This window comes from Poecilia reticulata, chromosome 2, assembly GCF_904066995.2.
Source record: "Poecilia reticulata chromosome 2, P_reticulata-male-v2, whole genome shotgun sequence".
Lineage (NCBI taxonomy): Eukaryota > Metazoa > Chordata > Actinopteri > Cyprinodontiformes > Poeciliidae > Poecilia > Poecilia reticulata.
The window spans coordinates 43,396,616-43,416,778 of record NC_088831.1 but is presented as its reverse complement, the minus strand read 5'-3'; the positions used below and the strand labels follow the sequence as shown (position 1 = coordinate 43,416,778).

At 39.4% G+C, this 20,163-nt stretch overlaps 1 long non-coding RNA gene across 6 annotated transcripts in view; it reads left to right on the top strand.

Moving 5' to 3' along the window:
• Positions 1–8,232, top strand: part of LOC103461821 (uncharacterized) — a 114,474-nt gene extending 106,242 nt beyond the window's left edge. For all 6 annotated transcript variants that reach the window (XR_014086683.1, XR_014086685.1, XR_014086687.1 and 3 more), the window contains 3 exons: positions 4,591–4,823; positions 4,932–7,411; positions 7,644–8,232. This is a non-coding gene — a long non-coding RNA (uncharacterized LOC103461821). The remainder of the gene's footprint in view (positions 1–4,590; positions 4,824–4,931; positions 7,412–7,643) is intronic.
• The last annotated feature ends 11,931 nt before the right edge of the window (positions 8,233–20,163 follow it).

Here is a 20,163-nt window from a genome sequence, read left to right as displayed (position 1 = left end):
TTCATGATTGACAGCAAATAAACAGGTGTCTGAAAAGCTCCTCAATAGAAAATCCTCAAAAATACAAACATAGACTGAGAAACGTTCATTTTTTATTTTTTTTATTTCTGTGGTTGTTTGACGTCAGGATCCCAGATTTACAGCGAAGAGTGCAGCTCCATTAAAACTCAGTAACAACAAACGCTTTTCTCAAACGCATTTCATGCATTTTCAAATTATTCTTTTCGTTTTTACAGTTAAATAAACAAACACGTTCTCCTTGTAAATTTATTCCAGTTGAAAAATATTCATATAACCATTTTCTTCACTTATTGCCAATAAAAGGAGAAAAACAAAATCATATTATATTCGTCTTTTAAGGCGAGTATTAATGTTCAGTGGTGGGTGGATAAAAAATAGATGGTATTGATACGCCTACAGGCATTATTTTACAATTATTACACCTCAATCCTGGCTATTAAACACTTTGAAGGATTCAGGGTGTTTTACACCTGACAGTCCAGTGGACTCTGTTAGATTTAGGATTAAAACTGAAACGTGTTGCAGTTTAAGCTGCTCCGAGTCAAACCAGCCAAACCCTTTGAGCAACCTGTTCCCCTCCTCACCTGTGGGGGCGCTGCAACAAGAAATATTGAAGGAAACAACATGAAAACCTCTCATGAGCGCAACTTCCTTATTCATGAAACGTAAACAAAAATGGAGTGCCCTCAGATTTTAGCGGTTGGAGGATTTCTCTTTTCTTTTTAGTAAAAGACCACGAGCCATTTCTCCTGCTAGCGCTAAGCTAGCATGTTTGTTTTGCTTGTATTTACCCAGAATGCCCTGCACTGCAGTCCACTTCCTGCTTTTGGAGCGGTCTCCGGTCCTCTTGATGTCCTCTCATGCTTTCGAACAGAACCAGAGTTCACTTTAGCCGAACCGAGACCGAGGTTTGCAGAACCAGAGTTTGATTGTTTTGGTCCCGTTAGCATTCACAGCTCCACCAGTGAACCGGACTTTCTAGACAAACGGACTGGAGTTGGATTAAAGCCGTTAAGGTGCTGATGTGAACAGCTTCATATGAACTCTCCTTTAAGTCTCATTAGAACTGCAGCTGTTTTTGAGACATTTACAGCTTTTCAATCAATCAAGCAATCAAATTTTATTTGTATAGCACATTTCAGCAGCAAGGCATTTCAAAGTGCTTTACATAATTAAAATAAAAACAGAAATAAACAGTGAGAAAGAGATAAAAAAAAACATTACATCATTAAAACGTCGAAAAGAAAGAAAAAGAAATTAAAAACATTAAAGACATAAAAACATGGAAGACATCAAAACCCGCACTCTAACCCTAATTTAGCCATAAGCAACTCTAAACAGGTGGGTTTTAAGTTGAGATTTAAAAGCACTCAGTGTTTCAGCTGTTTTACAGTTTTCTGGAAGTTTGTTCCAAATCTGTGGTGCATAGAAGCTGAACTGACTTTTTTTTACTATTTTGATGGGTAAGAATCACAAAAGCCCAGTAACAAATGCATGGACTCGTGTTTGTGCATCACTCTGGGATAAAATGTTTTCGCAATACCTTTGGCTATGAAAAAAGCCCCGGAAAGCTTTTTCATGTAGGAGTTTTATAATACGTGACACATGGTGGTCGAAATGCCACCGAGGTTCTGAGCAGTTTGTTTTGTTTTGCTGGTGTCTGCTTTACCTTCCTGTGCAGTGGAGGTATTATGTTCTTTCCTGGCTTTTAGAGCCATTTTATAGCACAATCAAGTAAATGCTGCCTTCAGTTGTTACAAAAATGCTACATATATCAAATACGAGTGAAAAGAAATTTTGCATCCCGATTTAACGTGTTGAAATTGGGCCTTTGTGTCTTTAAAAAAAAATGACTTCCTGAAAGCTCTGCCTCCAGGAAGTCGTCTCAACATGCTGCAGCTTGGCAGCTGCATGGTTGTCATGGAGATTAAAGGATTTCTCAAACATGCATGAAATATTCAAGGCAACACTCCAGGTTTTTTTCAGATGGATGTATGACATGATGTAAAGCTAAAAAAAAAAAAAAAAAGATTTGACATGATATTTTTTGGTTCTGGTGGAGCTTTCCTCCTGTTAAAAGGTAGTTCTTCCTCTCCGCTGTCGCCACATGCTTGCCGAATAGAAAGGCTTGCTGAAAAGTTAAAGTAGGTAGATTTATCCTAGGATATAAATTAGACTTATGCTTCTCATGGTTGGGAAATTGTTGGGGAATGTTATGAAAATAAATGAGCAAAATGCTAAAAAAAAAAACAGCATGAAGTCTTGGTGTTTTCTAAAGTTTTTCCTGCAGACACAGATCGCACTAACAAGCTGTTTTCACAAATGTATATATTTCTGTACCAGCAGAGCCGAGTGAGCAGCGGAGGCCCAGTGGTGACAGTAAGGGAACATGACAGAGGCAGCGCTGCAACTTCAGCGCTGACAGCCACATTTTATAAGATAGATGTTCAACTCAGCTCTCTGTGTGTGTGTGTGTGTGTGTGTGTGTGTGTGTGTGTGTGTGTGTGTGTGTGTGTGTGCGTGCGTGCGTGTGTGTGTTGGCGCTCATTTTTCAGTCAGACTTTGCTTCAGGTAAATCCGTGGTGACGCTGCCAGTAAGTGCAGCTGTTAAAAAGAACAAAACTCTCGGTTCCTGAAACGCTGGGATCCATTTTCTTCTGGACGTTTTCTCTCCTCCTTTTCGCTGACCGAAGGGCTGCAGCAGATCCTCATCGGGACGTTTCATCCCCAGAAACGGCCTCAGCGGCTGTTTGAAGATTATTCTGAACATCCAAAGCTGAGCTTTGGGCGGTGAATATTTGCAACCGGTGAAGATTTCAGTCTGTTTTTCTGCTGCTGTCATTTCACGTTTACATGAATTTGGCTCTTTATTCAAGTTAAACTGAGGAAAGAATTTATTTAATGAGTTTTAGGACAGCAATAAGAAAATACAAAAAAAATGTAATTACAAGAACAAATTTGTAATTTTTGTAAAACAACTATTCTCATATTAACTTTATTCTCGTAATTTTATGACTTTCTTTTTATAATGTTTTATTTTTTCACACTGTTTTAAGATAAAGTTTATTGGTGTCTGTTAAAAACCTTAAAAACCTGCATGATAAACAAATACAAATGTTTGTGTTTTCTAAAGTAAAAAACTATTTAATTTAAGAGCAAATCAAAAATCAAAGCAAAATCCTTCGGCAGTAAAGTTCAGTAAATACAAAAATACTATTTTAAGAGTGAATATGAAACTAAAACATCAACCAATGGAGAAAATGTCTTTCAACTGGAATAAAAAACACCAGGAGAGAGTGCATCCCATTTATTCATTTAGTTAAATTTATTTGTGGATGACTAGAGAGAAACCTAGGCTGCACAGTGGCGCAGTGGGTAGAGCTGTTGCCTTGCAGCAAGAAGGTTCTGGGTTCGATTCCCGGCCTGGGGTCTTTCTGCATGGAGTCTCCATGTTCTCCCTGTGCATGGTGGGTTTTCTCCAGGTTCTCCGGTTTCCTCCCACAGTCCAAAAACATGACTGTCAGGTTAATTGGCCTCTCCAAATTGCCCCTAGGTGTGAGTGTGTGTGTGCATGGTTGTGTGTCTCTGTGTTGCCCTGCGACAGACTGGCGACCTGTCCAGGGTGACCCCGCCTCTCGCCCGAAACGTTGGCTGGAGTGGAACCAGCAACCCTCCCGACCCCACTGAGGGAAAAAGGGTGCAAGAAAATGCATGGATGACTAGAGAGAAACCTACTTAGTATCGGTATTATCAACATTTTTGGTCAGATCTTCTAGTTTATTGAGCGATCAAAGGAACCTGATTTTATGAATCGGAGCGATGAAAAAACAGCTGGAAAATTATCATAAAAGCAGAGAGTAAACAAAACTGTTAGCTGTAAAAAGTTCTTCCTCCTGTAGTTCAGCGTTTGTGGCCATTTAATGCTGAGACAATTAAAGCCGCTCTGCATTATCCTGCAGCAGCTCCGAGTCGGCAGCCGTCTTTACGGCATCACAGCCAAAGTTTGTTTTGTTAAGGCTTCCTATAAAGTGTTAAGACTGTTTTTCTCCCCATTTAAAGTTCCCTACGTGTGTGTGAAGGCATGTGTGTGTGTGTGTGTGTGTGTTTTTCTGCAGGATGACTGTGACGATGAGTACACAGGCTTGAGTTTTCACACTGGAGGTGCCAATTAGCTCTCGGAGATGACAAGAGAGCAAGAGTTGGCTCAGCAGTAACGAGCTGCTCCAGCAGAACCTCTCTGCTACTTTCACACTTTCTATTGTCTCTCTTCTTCCTTCTGTGTGGTATCTGTCCCAACTTATTGCTTGTTATTTGTATATTCTCTCATATTTCCTCCGTCTATTTTTGTATCGCCAACCTTTTCCTTAATCAATGATCCGCAGAAGGAGTTTCTTTGTGTAAAGTCAGAGATGCAAGTGTTGCTTCACCTTACAACTTCCCCGTTCACGTGTATTTTTACTTCACTCTGTCACCTCGCGACTGTCTCAGTCTCCTGGAAAGATTTGCGCCTGGGCGGCTGCCCAGAAAATCAATCGTTCTCCACGTAATCTGGCATATCTCACCTTCCAGAAGCCATCTTGGAAAATTGATGTCCTTCACGGCCGCTTGCGTCTCGAAACCGACATGTCAAGGCGGACGAGTGCCCCAGTCCGAGGAGATAATTGTTCAAGAGAGTTCCAGTCTGAAAACTATTTGACCTTTGGTAAATGACCTGGTGGGCAGAAGATTCACAGATCTGAGTGAAACAAGCTGCTGGAGAGAAAATGAAATACTGCAGCGAGTTTCAAGCTGAACCACTTCAGGTAAACTCTGAACTAAGATCTGCTCAGAAATATCTCACAGCGCAAAGAAAATCACTTTAAGTTAGTTTATTGCAGCTTCTTTCTTGTGTTTTTTTTTTTTTTTTTCAGAAACGCTCTCAGTTCCCGCAAGTCTGAACCCGCCATCTTGGTAGGCATGGATGAACCATGGCCTCCAGAGCAACAGAAACAAAGTACGTTCGTGTAAAAGAGAAATGCACGTCACCAAGATCACCTCTGTTGGCATTGACACGTGTGATTGTTGTCATGGCAACAATCACACGGTGATTCATACCAAGATGGCTGTCGGTTACAAAGTCTCTGGATGTGACGTCACATGAGAACTATTGTAAATGTAAAAGAAATAGACATGATTTGAGTGAACAGCAGCTTTAATTTGCACTAACTCTTATAAACATTTGCTACATCCAAATAAATGTTATTAGCAATACAAAACATTTTTTTTTTAGTTTTAACAGAATATTTTTTTCTCTTTCCTACTGAATTCCTCATGTTCAAAATGTTGACGCCGATTTGTCTGGAAAAGTTCATTTCTCATGATTTGGGAATTCTCCAGTGGTGGACACGTTTCTGCTAATTCACTTATACCTGAGCTAATCTTTTGTTTAGCGTTATTTAGCTAAGTTTGGAAACATTTTGCACAGGTAGCTTCCCCTAAATAAAATTTTTCTGGATAGATTCTAAAATGCTTATTTACTTGGCTGTTTTGCAAACTTTCAGTTGAATAAAGTTCGACATCTTTTCGATTTAAGAATTATTCACATAGCTTGATATTTATATTCATGCTCTTATTTTGAAGGGGGCAAAGTATGTTTAGCTGCACAGAAGTTCAGTTTCCTCCGTGGTTGACATTAGAGCTTTAGTTAGCAAAACTAACGTTTATTTTGTTTGTAGAGTTTGGCGCCATCTTTGGAATGGGAGTTTCATCGTCATGCACATTTTATTATCAAAAACAAAGAAACTGTTCCTCAAATGCTGTTTGTCCAGTAAATAAGTCGTCGAAAGTCAGAAAGTCACAGCAGAGACGGATGTAAAGCTGCATGATTAATTATTCAGCCAGTCGGAGGAGATGTCTGCGTCTTATTGAGCTGCTGTTGTCAGGCTCCTGTATTTAGGGGCGGCTGTGTATGTATGCAGCGTTATGGGGAAACTGTAGTGGGTGATTTTACAGATTTCCAACAAACTCAACAGAATTGTGCCATGAGAGCCAGCGGCACATCATATGAGGAGGTCAGTGCCTACGGAGCGTTTCTGCTGCACACAAACTGCTGTGGTTTGTGAAATACACACATTTTTATACGGTTGAAAAACCACCTCATCCTATCACAAAAATCCATCCATCCACCCATTTTCTTTCACCCTTGTCGCTCAGTGGGGTCGGGAGGGTTGCTGGTGCCCATCTCCAGCTAACGTTCCGGGCGAGAGGCGGGGTCACCATGGACAGGTCGCCAGTCTGTTGCAGGGCAACACAGAGACACACAGGACACACAACCATGCACACACACTCACACCTAGGGGCAATTTGGAGAGGCCAATTAATCTGACAGTCATGTTTCTGGACTGTGGGAGGAAACTGGAGTACCTGGAGAAAACCCACCATGCACAGGGAGAACATGGAGACTCCATGCAGAAAGACCGGGGCCGGGAATCGAACCCAGAACCTTCGTGCTGCAAGGCAACAGCTCTTATCACAAAAATATTTTTTTAAAACTGGAATATGTCCATTAAGGTAATTTATTTTCACAATTCCAATTGGTGCAGTTTTACGGTCAAAATCAGGGTCAACAGAACAAGTGCTGGGATTTAAATAACTCAGGCTTTGCAGTCAGAACGGCAAAGTGGACACGAAAGCACCAGTTGAGCTCTACATGTGATGGGACTGCAGAAAACGGCCCACTTTCCTGCAGAGAGCGGACTGTGTCACAACACCAGCGGTCTTTGGTGATCTCTGTGGCGGAGCATCTTGCAAAGGCGGCATTGATCTAAGTGGCAGCAGCAGCGCAGTGGCCTGCTTATTCTTGCGAGCTGAAAGGCCGAGCCAGAACAGCAGGAGACGGAGTCGAGTCCCTGAGGACACAATGGGTCAAAACAGACAGAGATTGCTACTTGGAGAAAGTTTGTCGGTAAAGTTTCCACTGCCTCTGGCACTTGGCATTTCTCAGCATGCTATTGGAGATGTGTCAAATACAAAACAAGATTTTTTTTTTAATACATCTGAGGCTGAGGATTCCAGTAAGAGTCTCTGAGTCTAAGCCCCGTCTTTTATTGCAGTTTATTCTTTAAGATGTTTAGTGCTTTGCATAGATGCATAATTTATTTCCTCGCTGCATTTAGTATAGCTTCTTTTTACGCGTCCCTGAATGAATCCATCTTTTAAATTCAAATGTCATTTCAGGCTGTAAATCATTGCATACATCTGTATAAATACACACATCTGCCTGATAAAGTGTTTCTGTTTCACCCTTAAAACAGGGGAGGAAGAATCAGTTATTTGGTACTCAACTGATGCACAGAAATGCTGTCAAACTACTTATAAAACTACAATAAAATTCTTCAAAAGTTCACAAAAAGTAAGAATTAAAATGTCTTAATGTACAGACTGCAAATATTAGCATTACCTGAAACTCAGTTAATCCCAGAAAAGGTTTACTAGCCGATTCCTGATGTATAGATTGCAATTTCCTGACAGAATGATTTCTAAACCTTTTCACTGTAAAATCATATGAATAACTTTACAAAATGTCTTAGAACTGCACTGGAGATGTGAAAACAGTTTTTCAACCTATCCATCTCATTCTGCAGCAAAGTCAGCCATTTTTTCCAGACGGGCTGGACAGACAACATGGTGACAGGTCTTTGGGACATACAGCCCAGCATTAGACTATATTCCTGTCAGCGCCATGAGACAGTCCAGCGTGTTCGTCACTCGATTTCCAGGTGACATTCAGGTGGACGGCTGGGACAAACAGCCTGACAGTAACTCTGGAGACACGTTGGGAGACACGTGGCTGATGGAGGCGGACGGATCAGGAGTCAACACAGAGCTGCTTCCCGGGTACTGATTAAAGCACAGAACTACCAGGGTCATCACAATAAATAATCATTTATTGATTTAAGGAAACAGATAAATGTCGATATGCAGCATTTTATACCAATCTCAACATTTGCACTAACGATTTTTAACAGATGGTGTTCTACGTTGCTCTACGTTGTTTACAACAATGTTATGGGGGACTTTTTCTGCCATAATGCAAGAACGCACATTTTCAGTCTGAAAGCAGGACTTTATGTCTTTCTTCTCAAAACTTGTAATGCTTGTACTCAAAACCTCTCCTCACGCTCAGACGCAGGCCCGGACTCTCTGCTCACACAGACTGAAAATGTGTGCTGCTGTTGGATTATGGCAGCAAAATCCCTCCATACAGCATTTCTACAATTATGCAACAGCAAAATGTAAACACTTTTAAGGTGCGTTTTCACATTTTACAAACACCATACTTTGATCATAAAACAATCAAACAAAATGGCCGTTTAAATTCACTATTTTATACACTTTTTTACTGTTAATATCTTTGTTATAGTTTTTTTGTTTTTTTTTACATTTTATAGCAGGTACAAGGTGAACAAAATATAACAAAAAATTATGTTTTGAAATATCTCTCTTAAACACACCATATGGCAGGTCTGAAAAAGCTATAAAAAAAATAAACGTTTTCACCAAATTTTTCTGGCAGTTACCAAATGCAAATAATTTTGGTAATTCTGACTAAAAACACGGAAGAATTTGGTTTGATTTACAGACAGTGAGCAAAAATTGTGGAGATGTTTTTATTCATTTTAAATATCTGGTTCCAACAGCAAATAACGCCTTTTCAAATGTAGGCTTTTAATCAAAAGTTACGAAACTGCTCAGATTGAATATCAAGCACTTTAAAGGAAATCAAGCACTTCCCAAACCTTGATAACGACTCTTGGAAATTCAGTCATTTTCAAGGACTTTAGGCACTGTTGGGAATGGAAATCCCGATCGATGAATCATAATTTGTATTGACACACGGAGCATAAAATCAACCAAAAAAGCATTCAGACTTTACTTATTTTATTCACTTTCAGCGCTGAAAGGAGACGCTTTTACCATTACATCCGAGAAGAGTTTCTAAAAAAAGTCTGTGCAGCGTCTGAGGAGAAAGAGGAGGGTAGCTGATTATATGGACTGAAAACACTCCCTGAAATCACACCATGTCTCTGTGGCCTGAGAAAACGTTTCTTTTTCGTGAGAAATGAACCTTGGTGTCTAACAGAATCAAACATGTAACTTTTTACTATGGGCCCTTTGTTTAACAGCGTGTGACTCTTTCTCGACCTTGGTAAAGCGTCTCAACAGCACCCATACAAAACCCTATTGAAAATTTTATAAATAATCCAATCCAATCCAACTTTATTTATAAAGCACTTTAAAACAACCACAGCTGATACAAAGTGCTGTACAGTAAAACAACATAATAAAAAAATAAATAAAGAACAAAAAAAACTCAGTTTAAAAACGAAAACATAAAATTTAAACTAGATCCCGCTGGTAATGTAAATAATAATGTAAAGAAATCAACTTTCAGCGTTTTACTTTAGCTTTGACTGAAATCGTAAAACAAAGACTGCTGTTTTCGCAAACTTGCCTTTCACTTCCGGGTCATTCCGTTAGTAGTGGCTGCCTGGTTGTTAACATTAGCATATTAGCATAGTAGCTTGTGTGACACGTTTCTCCACGCTGCCGTCGCCTCGCAAATGAAAAGCACGTCGGAGTTTTTAACGATGGTAAAGAAAGAGGGAAAAAAATCTTCCCATTCACCTTGAAAATCAGAGGTTTTTTCTCTTTTTGGCCATATTTTGTCATAATCCTCAACTTTACTCGCCTTCCGCGACGGTTACGGTTACCACCTGCGCCCCGCCAACGGTTGCCGTGGAAACCAGCTTGCTAGCGCTAGCAGGTCGGATCTCCTCAGAAGCCAGCGGTTGAAGTAAGAGTTTGTTTGTTTTATAACATTTTAAAAAAGGAAATGTAATTATTAAACTTTCTATGTATAAAGTTAATTTTAAATGTGCAATTTTTTAACACATTAAATGCTGATCTATTTTAAAGGGATGACAGTTTGGTAATGTGTTGGCTCAGTGAGGTTTCAGACCTGAGTGAAGTTGGCCCCCCCACCTTCTTCAAATCAGACAAAATTGGTGTCAAACGTTGTGCTAAGTTTGTGCAGCAAAACTTTTCGTTTGTGCCGCTATCATTTTAAAGATATAAAGAAATGTTTCTAGAGGTCATCCAAGGTCAATCAGCCCCCCCACCTTCTTCAAATCAGACAAAATGGGTGTCAATCAACTCGGCTACGTTTGTGCTGCTTTGGCTTTGAAGATATTAATACAAGTGTAAAGGTCAACCAGCCCCCCCACTTTTATGAAATCAAACAAAATTAGTGTCAAACGTTAGTGCTACTTTTGTGCAGAAAAAATTTTTTGTTTGTGCTGCTATTATTTTAAAGATATAAAGAAAGTTGGATTTCATAAAAGTTGAGGGGCTGGTTGACCTTTTGACCTTTACACTTTCATTAATATCTTCAAAGCCAAAGCAGCACAAACAAAACTTAGCTGCACAAACCAGCACAAACGTAGCCAAGTTGATTGACACCCATTTTGTCTGATTTGAAGAAGGTGGGGGGCTGGTTGACCTTAGATGACCTCTAGAAACATTTCTTTATATCTTTAAAATGATAGCGGCACAAACGTAGCAAAAACGTTTGACACCAATGTTGTCTGATTTGAAGAAGGTGGGGGGGCCACCTTCACTCAGGTGAGGTTCAGCACTGAATGCATGTTTTTTTTTTTTTTGTAAATATAATACAATAACAGGAAGGAGTCGGGCGTTAGCGGTAGCAGCTTGTGTAAAAATAAATAAAAAATAGTTGTTAATTCCACTTAGGCTTTTTGTAACAACTTAGCTTAGCCTAGAGTCTGAGCATCTGTTTCCTCAAGAGGTTCTGCGCCACTCGCTCGCATTTCCACGGACGGCCCTTCCCGGCGCCGTCCGTCCGGAAGCAGAAACAGTCGCAGAGACGCTGGGAGCCGGAGCCACAGACCTACTTGGCAGCTCTGAAGTCAGCTTATGACTTTTTCTCGCCATGGATGACTTGGCCTTCTCCAACTGGCCACAGTCCAGTCAAGTGTTAAGATGCTGCTGTCTGTTCTGCTAACTTGATGAGGAGCGGAGGAGCCAAACCAACCAAGCTGCAGAGGATCAGATCATTTCACACCAACAATCTGCTTGCTGTTTCTGTCAAGTGTTAAAAACGGTACGGAGTGCTTCAATTCAAAAATACTTTATTAATCCCAAAGGGAAATTAAATGTTGTAACTCGTTAATTTAGATTCCTCAAAGAGTTTTTGAAGATTGCGAGGAAAGATCCTCTGTAGCTGTCTGTACTGCACTGATTCTGAAGAAGCCTCTGACTGAAGATGCTCTAAATATCTAAAAGGATATTTCAGGAATTTGTTTGTAGTTAAAGGCAGTTGATGTTACCTGCGTGAGATCGTGGTCTTTGTTTTGTAGAAATCCTCAAGATGGGATAAATGAAAAACTTCTTCATCTGTATCCCACAATAACAAAGTTTTTTGTTAAAACTTCTCGTTTTGAAAAATATTTTTATATTTTGCATCTCGTATTAACAAGAAACTTTCAAATTTTAACAAGTTTTCTTGTTTTAGACGTTGACATTTCAAGGGTTTTGCATCCAGTTTTAACATCGTTTACTATTCTTAACTATCAGTGGATTTATTTCTCCTGGTATTACAGTAATCGTGATCTATGGGATTTTGTTTTTGTGTGCAGCTTTATTTTGGTATTTCATATGGGTTTATATTCTGCTACCTGGTTTCATGTGTGCTTATCAGTCCTGTTTCTAAGTATTAGTTGGTCAGATCCTGGTAACGTTTGGCTCTTTTATGTTTTATTTTGTATTTATCCTGCTGCAGTTGAGTCTTTTGAATTAAACTGTTTATTTCCACCTGCATGTGGGGCCTGCTCTACAGCCTTACATGAAGATGACAGCAATCGACTCCTTCCTGTGATTGCTGAGCGACATTTCGCATGTTTCCTCTGGTATTTTGGTGACTTGTGCTTACATACCTGGAAGACGCTCCGCGTTGTGTTCAGTTTTTTGCTCCAACTTTGGTTTCATGAACTGAGGCGACACTAAATTTTCTGAGCCAGCAGCTCCATCAAAATAAAGTTGACACCGCCCTTCGTTTGCTCAGTGGCTGTCTCCGTGAAAAAGCTGCCAACACCTTGAAAGGCAAGGTCGCCCTTTAATGAAAACATCATAAAATCTCTGCTATTATCCGGTTAAATGGGGCAGAAGATGTGGCTTTAAAGTGAAAACCTCCTCTCCTCTCTCTGATGAATTAATTACAGGCAAAGAGGTGGCTCTTTTAAGCTAATCAGATCTTATCAAATACATGTCAGCGTGTGTGTGTGTGTGTGTGTATGCGTGTGTGTAGGAGAGACCGACTGAAGGTGACTCTCCTGTGACTGATGGCTTCAGAGATAAAGTCTTGAATTGCATGTTGTCAGAACTTCTGTCAGGAGATGGCTCATGTTCGCATATTTACCGATGGATCGTAAATTTATTTGTTGTTTCATCCCTCATGGTTAACATGTTTGCCCCCGAAATGACACCGACTGTAGACACGTTGTATGGTATTGTTTACATCTGGTAATTTCGCTGGAGGGCAAAAAGACGATTCTTTTGCTGCCGCGGTAGAACGACTCCGCTAGCAAAATGAACCCTGGAGATGTTGATATTATTAATTTTAGTGCAGTGCGCCACAGGGGATGGAAAAATAACGTTGAAAAACCGTTAAAGAACCTTTTGTATTCTTCGTTTTTCATGCTCTGTGTCGGCTACGCTACAAACAGACTAGTTTCCATAGCAACTGACTGACAACAGCTCCACCAGTGTATCAGGATTCAACACCAAAAACTACTGAAAACCTTCCGACACAAAGAGCAGGACATTCAGTCCGTTTCAGTTTTATGTTTCCAGACCTGATGGGATTTTTCGTAAGCGTTCTTCTGAACACAGCGGCGGTTGATTAGCTAATTCAGCTCATTTAAACTCTTCTGATGATCCGTCAGAGAGTTGGTGTGTGGGTCACAGTGTTTTTACGTTTACTGAACTGAAACACCTAATTCTGCGGCACATGTGAAGGTTGTCATAGTCAAGCTAGCATAACTGACCTGCTTCCTTATCCCTCACTGTTTTTTTATTAAAACTTTTCACTAAGCTGTAAAAACTTTTTGACCATGTACCAAATCTTTGATATATCACGCTTACATTTAAAATCTATCGCTTTATGTTGACAGCTTGTCGGTTCTTTAGCCTCCAGCGTGTGTGGCGTCACGTTGCAACGCCTCTATGCAGAAAGCAAGCAGTAGAAATATTGATACCAAGTTGATTTTTACTGATTATTCAAATTTTTGGTTTTTAAAGATTAGATTTTTTGAAAATCTGATCCCCCCCTCCCCCAACTCTTCTGGGGTTTCCATAGTTCAGAGTGATGTCTGCTCCAAGTTTATTATAGTTAACTAAAACTAATAAAATAATAAAAACTGGAACCGTTGTTAAATAATAATTGAATCCATTTTTTGAAAATAATGTCTTCTATTGAGTATTAATTGTCCAATAAACATAATCACAATTCAATACTTAGTCCTTTTTGGATTCTGCACCTAAAAATTAACCGGAGAAACTAAAACTATTACTATAACTAATAGACACTGGCAAACACACTGTAAAAACTCATTAAAAGTAGCAGAATTAGTCACAGAGAGATAAAACTAAAACTCAAAACATCCCTTAAACAGCCCAGCTGGAGTCGGACTGAAATTCCCCTTCGTTTCTGAACAGGAAGCTGGAAACAGTTTCCCACTTTATCAGCTGCTATAAGCCACATTTTCCAAAGTTATGAGCAGGAAATAAAAGCGGAATAAACATCGTTTACTCTGCTGCTTGTGTGGCCCTTCTCCTGTCTGAGCCGGCTGCTTTTATCACACAAATTGCAGCGCGGCGGTGGGACTGCCGTGTCAAGCTGCATTGTGAAAGTGACAGTCATGTCGCATGCTTGGCAGAAACCCGGCTACCCAGGGCTTTGCCGGTGTCAGAGTCTGCAGAACAGGAAGAGAGACGTGTTGACATGGAGACAAAGTGTTGAGGCTCCTCTGATTGGCGGCTGTTGTTGTTTTGCACAAACCTGAGTGGAAGTAGTAAACTGTTGAATTTGGTTATCTGGTTTGGGTTGTTGTTAGTTCTTTTACCCGACACACGAGGGCGTCATTCTGCTAGACTCGGTTTGATTTGGGAAAAACCAAAACACGATATCTTACCAAGCGTTTTTGCTCCAGTTTCTAGTGCAAATATATTAGTACTGTACAAACAGCGGACCGGAGACCATCCAAAAGCAGGAAATGGACCACAGAGCAATGCATTCTGGGTAAATACAACCAAAACAAACATGCTAGCATAGTGCTAGCATTAGAAATGACTCGTGGTCTTTAGCCAAAGATAAAAAAAGATAAATCCTACGACCTTTAAAATCTGATGCCTCCATTTTTGTTTCCATTTCGTAAAGAAGGAAGCTGAGCTCAGTGTCTGTTTTTTATTGTTTTCTTCAGTGGTTCTTGGTGCAGCGCCCCCACAGGCCAGGAGGGGAACAGTTTGCTCAAAGGGTTTGACTCAGTGAACCACAGCAGCTGGAAATGAAAAATGCTGCAACTTTGGTTCCCAAAACAAGCAGAAACCAGGTTAGACCAACTGTCCACAGCAGGCCTGACAAACTTTTGTTTCCTGGTTCAGAAGATCCTGAATAAACTTGATGCTGACGCTGTAAAGAGGCCCTGCAGTGTCTCTGATTAATGCACAGTTTGGACCAAATGTTCAGTGACTTTTTCAGCAGACACAACCGTCTCGGTTCTGCTCTCTTGTGTTTTCCCAAACATTTTTACGTGGTCTGTAAGTTATTTAGATTAGTTATTGCAGTGGAGCCAACATCACTGCTGCTGCTCACTTTGTAACTCTGTTTCTGAGGTAGTTGGACAATATGATAACTTCTTACTAAGTGGAATCTCGAATTAGGAAATGTGTTCCTGTTCACCAGAAAAGACTCGCTGCAGGAACTGCTCTCCAACTTTATGTTTAACTGAAGCCTTTTTTCTCTCTGAGTGAGAGTCAAATTATGCCCAATCCTGTGCTGTTGTGACTTATTTAGGGATGGGAAGCATCACTTCATACATATTCATAACATAGCTATTATTAAAGCTTAACTTAGAAGAGTAGTAACCAAGCCTACAGGCTCTCCATGTTTGTTTTGTTTAGTGGAATATTTGGAAAGTTAAACTATCAGTGAACATTTGCATAAACTGTTTATGGACAGCTAAATGGTCAATAAACAGATTATTTATTTATTTTTTTGTATTTTAATGCTTTGAAATTTTGTCATGCAGTAAAAAAAAAACCCTGTGGCAACTTACCCTTTAATTGCAGCGACCTGATATTTGCAGAAACACTCTAACACTAATTGGACTTTCAAGAGAGGTTTTGACATTTATTAGTTATGCATTTGGACGGAGTCACATAACATTTAAATGCACCAGAGTCCCATGATGTCAGTGACCTTAATTTAGCTGAGAAAAAGCTCCTCAGTTCACAAACACTTCACTGATTTAGTCATTTATCCACTATAGAATGAAAATATGTGAAAAAAATGATATTTATTTCAGCTTTTTTTTTCAGTGTTTTTTAAAAAAAAGACAGTTTCTATTTTCACCCCTTTGTTTTTGCTGACTGATTGGATGGATGTACTGACTGACTGTGGACATACAGATGGACAGTGTAGTTCTGCCTCTGATTATTAAAGGACCTGTTGTGGAAAATTCACATTTTGCAGGTTTTTATATTTACATTTGTGTTTCTACTGCTTTTAAAAACAATTCAAGCACTTAAAAAAACCACCCGGATGATTTTTGGTAATGGGTTAAAAATTTCTGACGTGTGGAAAATTAGCCGTTTCAAAAATGTTTGGAATTTATTGTCACGTTCCACTGTTACCTAGCAACCCCAGTGAGGCCCAGCCCGTTACCTAGCAACCCCAGTGAGGCCCAGCCCGTTACCTAGCAACCCCAGTGAGGCCCAGCTCGTTACCTAGCAACCCCAGCTGAGTTCCAGCATGTTCGGCCAGCTGTTTTTACCGCTGTATGCTCTGTACAATGGCTGCTGGAAGTGTTTTGTTGTTGACCACTTGCTGCTTTCTTGTTGGTTCCACTGCTGCTTTTCAAAGATGAACCGTTAAAAAATAAATGCGAATGAGTTTGTAGCCATTTTCATGTTCGAGTGTAAATGTCCAGATGGGGCGTGGCCAGCAGCAGCTTACAGGGATTTAAAGTGACAAGGTCATAAAACAGCTAAAGTCTTAATATCTAGCAGTGATTTTGTGTAATGAACGTGTTTTGTACGTAATGGGTGACCTTTAATCGTAACAGACGAAGTGGTTTTACTCATCACCAGTTACAACTTTAATAAGCTCTGCAGGAATATAAATGATTACAGATTAGATCTGATTTCACCTCAAATTTAAAGTAGTTGACTTAAAATGTCAAAGGCACCAAGTAAAAAAAAAGAAAAAGAAGGAAGTGAGAGGAAAGATATAGACTGAAACTTTTCTACTGTCATCTCAACTTCCAGCCATTATCCCCACAGTGGAGGAAGTGCCAGCAGCTGCTTCCCTCAAACATGACAGCTACGTTGACAGCATAAACAGTGAAGCAGCTATAAAAGATCATCTGTGAAAGCTGTTAAAGCTGCAGGGAAAGAGAAATCCTCCTCTGCCACCTGTGAAGCTGCACTCACACCAGGTTTACTTCAGACTTTACGTTCTGCACATGCAGTCACAGTTTGCAGATGTTTAGGAAACGATCAATATTTAAAAAGAGCAAACTCTCATTAGTGAAGCAACTTCTGTAGGTTTTTACCATCCCGTCATTTTACCATCTGTCATTCAGAGCCACTGATTATTAGACGGTTGTCATATTGAACTTTAAACAGATCCTCGCTAAAGGATCCTGACATACCACTGTTTGTTATTAAAGTAGATCTGTTTCTATGGCAGAACATCTGGGAAAACGCATATATATTCATGACAGTTTTCCTTAAATAATAATATCTAATGTTTCTGACACCAAGTTATTTGTGGAAAACTTGCCTATTCAAAGAGCACATCAAAATATATTAAAAAAAGAAAAGCAGCTTAGGAAGCTGAAATACCTAGCTTAAATGCTACTTGACTCAAAATAGAGCAAACAAAAGGAACAGAAAACAACAATCTGGACCTGCAAAGGCCAAGAAAACCAACAAATAACTGAGGTTGAAGATCCGAAACCCACTCAACAGAGAGGTTGCTTATCAGTATTAAGGTGGACATGAACTGAAAACCACAAAAAGTTTCGTATGGAGAATATAATAACCTCGCACCGCACCTCCCCCACCTGTTGCTGTGCACATTTCCTTCGTTTATAAAGAAGATAAATTTGGCTGTTATGTAAAGAGCGCTGCCGTCAGTTTTAAGTGTTAAGACTTAAAACTCAGTAAGTTACATCTGTTAAACAGCTGATTGAAAGCTCTAATAGAGCAGCTAGCCTGACTAGCTAACCAGCTAATATTAGCTTAGCTAAACAACAAATAGTCAGTTGAAAGATTAAACTAAATTTAGGGTGCTAATTTAAACATTTTGTAAAACTGTGTCAAAGCCAAAATCTTTTTAATTATGTTATATTAATTTCTATGGCAACATCTGCAGCATTACAACTAGGAATGATGCTGAATTTTGGTTTTAAAACAAAATTAGTTTGATTTTTGATTTGGATTTTTTGTTTAAAAGCCTTAAATAGAAAGTCTAATATTTCATTAATTTATTTCTTCAATAAATAAATTTAATTTTATGTAATTTATTCAATTCTATCCATCCATCCAACCAATTGTGCTTCTAGCCTTGGTGCTAAAATATGTTAGCTAGCTAACAGATTCAAGTAGCTAATATAAGCTAGCTATCGTTTTATTATCTTATTTTATTGAAATGCTTCTTAAAATGGCAATCCCTGACTGTGGAAGTAAAAAGTGACAGTAAACGAAAGAAAGTGAATTATAACAACTTTTTAAATCATTTTATTTCGACAGACAGTTTCTTCTAAAAGATCTGCACAGTTTTAACCTGTCTAACTGTTAATTATGACACAATTTCCATCAAAGCTGCAGCTACTTCTGACTTATTCTCACATCGACTTTTCTCCTCCGTGAAAACGCCGACTCTGACGTTTTCCCGCCTGCTTGGCAGCCCTTTGAGGTCACGTCCACAGCTCTCGGGTAATTGATACCAGCAGCCGTTTACAGGGCTGCTGGTATCAAGAGAGACTGTCAATTAGGCTGTCAGTCTAAACCTGCGTAGCCCTAATGAGGAATTACAGCCGTTAATCACCGTAAATGTTGATGGTGATGGCGAGCTACCTGCCGACCCGGAGCGCTCAACATCCGCACTGGCAGGCGGCTCACGAAAGTCCTAATGGATCAGTTGTCCTGGGAAGAAAAATGCTTCAGTTTCAGATTGTCTGAACTGATTCTGTCTGCCATGTTTTTGTTTTTGTGTTTTTGTTAACAAGCAGCCAACAGGGAATACACAGAAACAAGCTTTGAATGCTCAAATACTGGACTGAACTCTTTGTTTCTTTACCCACGGCGTTTGGAGTCACTTTAAGTAAAAACACAGGAGTCTGTCTGCGATGGTCTCCTGTTGTGTTTTTGACACTATAAGCTTGTTTGTCTGGATTCATTATTAGGAACAAATCTTAATATGCATGGTTTGTGAAAACATCCAGCCTTCAGAATTATATGCAAACACTAAAGGAAAAGCGAAGACAACATCTAGTTTTTCTACAGCTAAAAAAAAAAACTACGTTTCTTCAAAACGGCAAAGAAAAAACGTAAACGGCAACAAATATTCTGCTTCTTACGATGGGGTATTGTAGATGGAAAGAAATGAAACGGAGGAGTGGATTTCTGCCAGAAGATCTCTGAAATATTCTAGAAAATACGATCAGAAATTTCAGAAGAAATTTGCTCAAAATAAATCAGAAATTCTGAGATTGATATGAGAAATTTTAGAAATCAGAAATCCGAGTTACAAATGTTAATAATGTCAACTTTTCAAACTCAGGAAATTTCCAGAAGTTGATAATTTTTTGACTTTTGAAACTGAATTTTTTTAGATATGATTATTTTTGATTGAATTGGTTGTCGACATTTCTGCATATGAACCGGATCAGTTTGGTCTGAATCCGTAAACCAAATGTATTTAAAGCGAACGTTTGCCACCGTTGGCACCAACCCTGGTAGACGGAGCGGCAGGTCGGTCCTGGTTGCTCCGACTCTAATCCCTGCTGTCGTACAACCGGAGAGATCAGAGTGAAAAACCCCCAGGGGTTTCTACGAGTGTCATGAAATGAAAGAGGAATCTAATAAGTGATGTTGTGTTTATCTGTGGATTTGATCCGAGGCTCACAGAGCAGCAGAGGCTTCGTGGGAAACGGAAGCAATTGAATTTGTTTTTTCTCGTCTGTTTGGAAACTCTGTGAATCCACCAATCGCAGATCGCTACTTTTTTTTTCATTGAATTTCGTACCGCAGCCGTTAAAAACTACGAATCTGATTTCGACAAATGGCTGACTGGTAATCTGACGTTGACGGACGGTGATAAAGATTTGTTTTCTTCAAGACGTTTCAGTTTATCCTAAATGTTTTGGTAACTCTTTAGTTGAAGAGACGACGTGACACCGTCAGTAACATGAACGAGTCTTCATGAATGTTTATTACTGTCATTTGGTAAATAATGACACTTTTTATGCAAAATTTCATTGAGACTAAAATGAAAAGTCATGATTTAACAGTACTAAACATTCATGTCATGTCAGTCTGATGCGCAACTCTTCAAATAAAGTGTTTAACATTAAAATGATCCAATCAGTTCATCTATTCAAACTTAAAATCAGAGACATTTAATCTAATAATGTGATGAAAGGGCATAAATATCATCTAATTGATTGGATTAATCTCCAGAATAATCGTTAGCAGCTCTAGTTTATACCATGTTCACATGGAGAAGTTTTCATTTTTAACTGAAACATAAAATAGCTGAATGTTAAGGAAAAGTTCTGACATTTGCATTTAGTGGTTTTC